General features: G+C 43.9%; 1 long non-coding RNA gene across 1 annotated transcript; it reads left to right on the top strand.

The window, feature by feature from the left end:
* Positions 1-305: 305 nt before the first annotated feature.
* Positions 306-2,234, top strand: LOC119267957. Its single transcript, XR_005132768.1, has 4 exons — positions 306-561; positions 660-823; positions 1,194-1,887; positions 1,993-2,234. It is a non-coding gene; the product is annotated as an uncharacterized LOC119267957 (long non-coding RNA).
* Positions 2,235-4,617: the final 2,383 nt, after the last annotated feature.

The following is a 4,617-nucleotide window of genomic DNA, read 5'->3' as shown; positions in this document are numbered from 1 at the left end:
TACCCGTGGATACCCGACCCGAATGGGCAAGGGTATGGAGCGCATTCCTGCCCATGGATCCGTGGATCTGGATACCCGCGAACAGCCGGATTGGGCATGGGTATAATTTCTGCTCCACGGATATCCAATGGATACCCGTATGACAGGTGGGGCCATATGGCAGTGACACAAGACTAAGCACACGTCCAGCACGGCAGTCACAGAAGTCAAAGCCCGACCCATGTCCCCTAATCCCCCACAACCCCACTAACCTAATAATTATTAAACCTAATCTAATCTCTCTGTCAATCCCCAGTCACCCCGAGTCCACCTCCCTCCTCAGCGTGGCGGTGCTCTGCGCCTCAGGAATCACGACCGCCGCCCCCCGCCCCCTGCCTCTCCCTGGCCGTCCATCCCAGCGCGACCGGCCTCTGCGACCAGCATCCCGAGTCCAGCACTCCAGATCCCTCCCCAGCATGACCGGCCTCAGCGAGACAGCGTCCAGCATCGTCTAGACGGCGACAGGCCTCGGCGACCAGCACGGCAGCACATCGGCGACCGGCAGACCGCAAGATACCCAAGGTCCGTGACCCCCCATCCCACTCCCTCTCTCCTTCCCCAACCGACGATCGGTCTGTTTCTGACCAAGCTGCCGCTGCGTGCTCTGTTTCTCTGAGCAGGAGTAAACCTTTAATGGAAGGGGGCAAGGGCAACCATGGGAAGGGCAGGGGCGGGAGTGTTAGTGTCCCACGGAGAAGTTTGCGTGGTCGGCAACCAGCAGTGGAGGTTCCGTGCACCGGCGAGCAACAGGATGTCGACCGCAGCACCATCAGCACTGAAAACGGTTATTGCTACAGTTTTTGCAACTCAGTGCTCTCCTTGCTTGTGATCTACGAGAGATTTTATATAAACTAGCATAAACTATGTTCTGTTGCATTTGTAGAAATTACTTTCTTATCAAATTTTGTCATAAAGTAGCTTTATTAATATTATTTCTTCTAGTACTAGGAACAATTCACTGACATCACCTTTGTACAATTTAATTTTCTTATTAAATTTTGTCATAGAGTAGCTTTATTATCAGCATCTTTGCTATAATTGGAAATCATCTACCGACCATTACTATGCAGCATTTTCATTAGTGCTAGACATATGTGTAATATCATTTCTGCATGAGAGCACTGAGTTGATGGCATCTTGCATTCTTTTGTCAGCTCTCGAAAGCAGTGTTGCTCCTACAGTGGATGTCTCAGGCGTGGCTGGAGCTGTTGTGGTCGCAAGTTCAACTCCATAAGAGGGTACCAGTACAGCAGTGGAGCAACCAAAACTGACCGGCTCTAGAAGGAAGCGTACATCAGATGTATGGGATGATTTTAAGTCAGAACTACTCAATGGGAAATGGCAGGCAATATGCAACTGGTGTCATAAGGCATATGCTGGAGAATCAACCTCTGGTACATCACACTTAAGGACTCATCGTAATAATTGTCCACCTCGGCATGCACCAGTGGGTCCACAACAAAGTAAATTAAAGTTGTCAAAAAGTGGGGATGGGAAAGTAAATTTGGAGACCTATGTTTTTGATCAAGAACTTGCTAGAAAGGAACTTGCATTGATGATATGTGTGCATGAGTACCCTCTGTCTATTGTTGATCATGCTGGATTCCGAAAATTTTGTGGTACGTTGCAACCAATGTTCAAGGTGGTGTCTAGAAATACCATTAGGCAGGACATCATAAATATGTTTGGTGTCCAAAAGAATAGCATGGTGAAGTACTTTGCAAAGTTTGAGAACCGAGTAGCCATCACAACAGATTTGTGGACGGTTGTCCATCAAAAGAGGGGCTATATGGCTGTAACTGCACATTATATTGACGCTTCTTGGAACCTAAAGAGCTTCCTAATGAGGTAACCAATTAACCATGTCTCTATCTAAATCATTGTTATTCTGAAATAGATGTATTAATTATTGTTACTTTGAACCTAAATATTTCCTTACTTTTTATTGTATAGGTTTGTTTATGCTCCATGTCCACACAATGCTGAGGTTATATGCGAAGCACTACATGCATGTCTTGTTGAGTGGCACCTTGAGAAGAAGATATCCACGGTGACCTTGGACAATTGTACATCAAATGACAAGGCTATGGAAATTCTGCCAGATAAGTTGGACACCTCTTCTCTTATGTTGCAAGGATCTTTGTTGCATATGCGTTGTGCTGCTCATATATTAAATCTGATTGTAAAAGATGGATTGGATGTCGTGGAGAAAGGGATTGAGAGGGTACGAGATAGTGTTGCATTTTGGTCAGCCACACCTAGAAGACATGAGAAGTTTGAAAAGATGGCACGCCTTTTGAACAATGAATACACGTGTAGATTGGCTCTTGATTGTAAAACTAGGTGGAATTCTACCTACATAATGTTAAAAGGTGCATTGCAATACAAAGATGTTTTTGGAAGACTTTCAATACGTGAAAAAAAATTTACTTGTCCAACTGGAGAAGATTGGGTCTTTGCTAAGGAGGTTTGTGATAGGCTGAAAGTGTTCTTTGATGTCACAGAGTTGTTGTCAGGCACTTCATATGTTACAGCTAGTCTTTTCTTTCCGCAAATATGTGGCATTCGGTTGGCAATTCATAAATGGGAAACTAGCAAACATAGTGTCATAAAAGCTATGTCCAAGGAAATGAAAGACAAGTTCGAGAAGTATTGGACAGATGTCCATGGTCTTATGGCTATTGCCACCGTCCTTGATCCGCATTATAAGATGCATATGTTGAAGGCTTCATTTGGGTCATTGTATGGAACTGAACATGCATCCATAGAAGTTGATAAAATAAAGAAGTTAATGCTAGATTTGCTGGTTGAATATCAAGATGTATCTCAGTGTGTCGAAACATCTACTGTTGGAAGCACCCCAGCTGTTCATAATGGTGGTGTGGATGAAATTTTGGGTGCGTTTGAGCAATACGTGCCTTCACAACCCGTTACTCCTTCTCAAGTTCACACTGAATTGGACATGTACTTGGGCGAGCCCCTTATTCGTAGAACAACAGATTTTGACATTGTTAATTGGTGGAAAATTGGAGGTGCCAAGTACCCTACTTTGCAGAAGATTGCTCGTGATATATTACCCATCCCTGTTACATCTGTGGCATCGGAGTCAGTCTTTAGTACTAGTGGGAGGTTACTTAGTGCACATCGCAGTCGGCTTACACCAAGCATAGCCGAAGCTCTTATGTGTATGCAAGCTTGGTCACGAGCGGACATGTTAGGTAATCTTGTTAATTATCATTTTTATTCGGTTTCTTTGTGCTATGCATAAATTATTTTTTTTCTTCATCTTTGCATTAGGTGATATCAACTTCGCTTTGCAAGCGGTTCAATCTATTCTTGAGGATGAAGAAGAAGTGATGGTAACTCCTTGTTCTCATCTCAATTTATTCTGTTGGGTATGTTGGGTATGGTTTATACGTTTAAATAACAAGTGATGTGTGGGCAGTGCACTATTTATTTTAAGATATATACTTGTGAAGGTGTGGTTGATGGTTGGACTTAGATTAGATGCCACGTTTTCATCCTTCATGCATGTGCAGTCAAAACTAACTTGTTTATTAATGCTTTCCTTTTTATCTCAGGATGAAAATGAGCTCATCATTACTGAAGACTAATTTGGAGCCAAGTGTGCTCATGTGGACATGTGGCTGGGTCTCCAATTACTAGTGCACATACTGTTGGAAGTGCATTTGGATTTTCAAATATGTTACGTCCTTTATTTATGCAAATTCGGTTGTGATTAATAAGATCTTAGAACTTTGGTTCTGATGTAATAAGATTCTAAGACCATAATTCTACTATGATACTGCTTGAGTTGTCAACTTGTCATCGTGTGGTCTACTTCAGTTTTTTGATGAAATAAGATTTAAGACAAGTTTTTTACTATCAGACTATTTGTGTTGTCGTTGTGCGTGTGGACAATGTTTGAACAGTGTACGTGTACTTGCTGCCTACTTATCCTTATACCTTATGTTGTCATTTGTGATTGAACGATGATGAGTTAATTTGATCTTTGGAAAGGCTTTATGCCTATTTTACTATGCCCATGGAGCTCCACGGGTATTTGGGTATCCAATGGGTTTGGGCATGGGCACAAGTTGTGCCCATGGATACTTTGGTGGATGGGCAAAAGGTAGGAAGATGGGTCATGGATTGGATTTGGACCGGCTCCACCCACCCCAAACCCGACCCATTGCCATCCCTACTTTCTACAGGTAGGTGTCTGGCTCTTCAAGTTCGGAGATCCGGATGTAGTTCGTCCTTAATATAGAGGAAGAGTTGTCATCTTGCTCCTCTACTACCGCTATTTGATGGGTGGTCGGCGGAGTTTTAATTTCTCTCTGGTCGGGTTTAAGTCCAATCCGATCATAGTCTGTGGCGACCCCCAGGGCGGCGATGCGATCTCGGAGCTCATTTAAAGACGACAGCTCCGTCGGATCCATCTGCTTGGAGTACTTGGAGTCAACATGAAGAGGATTTTTGATGACCCGAGTAGTCATCGTTGGCTTAATGGCTGAACGAGCGGTCATAATGAAGCCGCCCAGCCGGAGGGTTTGGCATGGGGCCAGTGTTCCTCCG

Source organism: Triticum dicoccoides, chromosome 3A, assembly GCF_002162155.2.
Source record: "Triticum dicoccoides isolate Atlit2015 ecotype Zavitan chromosome 3A, WEW_v2.0, whole genome shotgun sequence".
In the NCBI taxonomy this organism is placed as follows: Eukaryota; Viridiplantae; Streptophyta; class Magnoliopsida; order Poales; family Poaceae; genus Triticum; species Triticum dicoccoides.
Note: the sequence above shows the minus strand (reverse complement) of the source record. Positions and strands in the feature narration are given on the sequence as shown.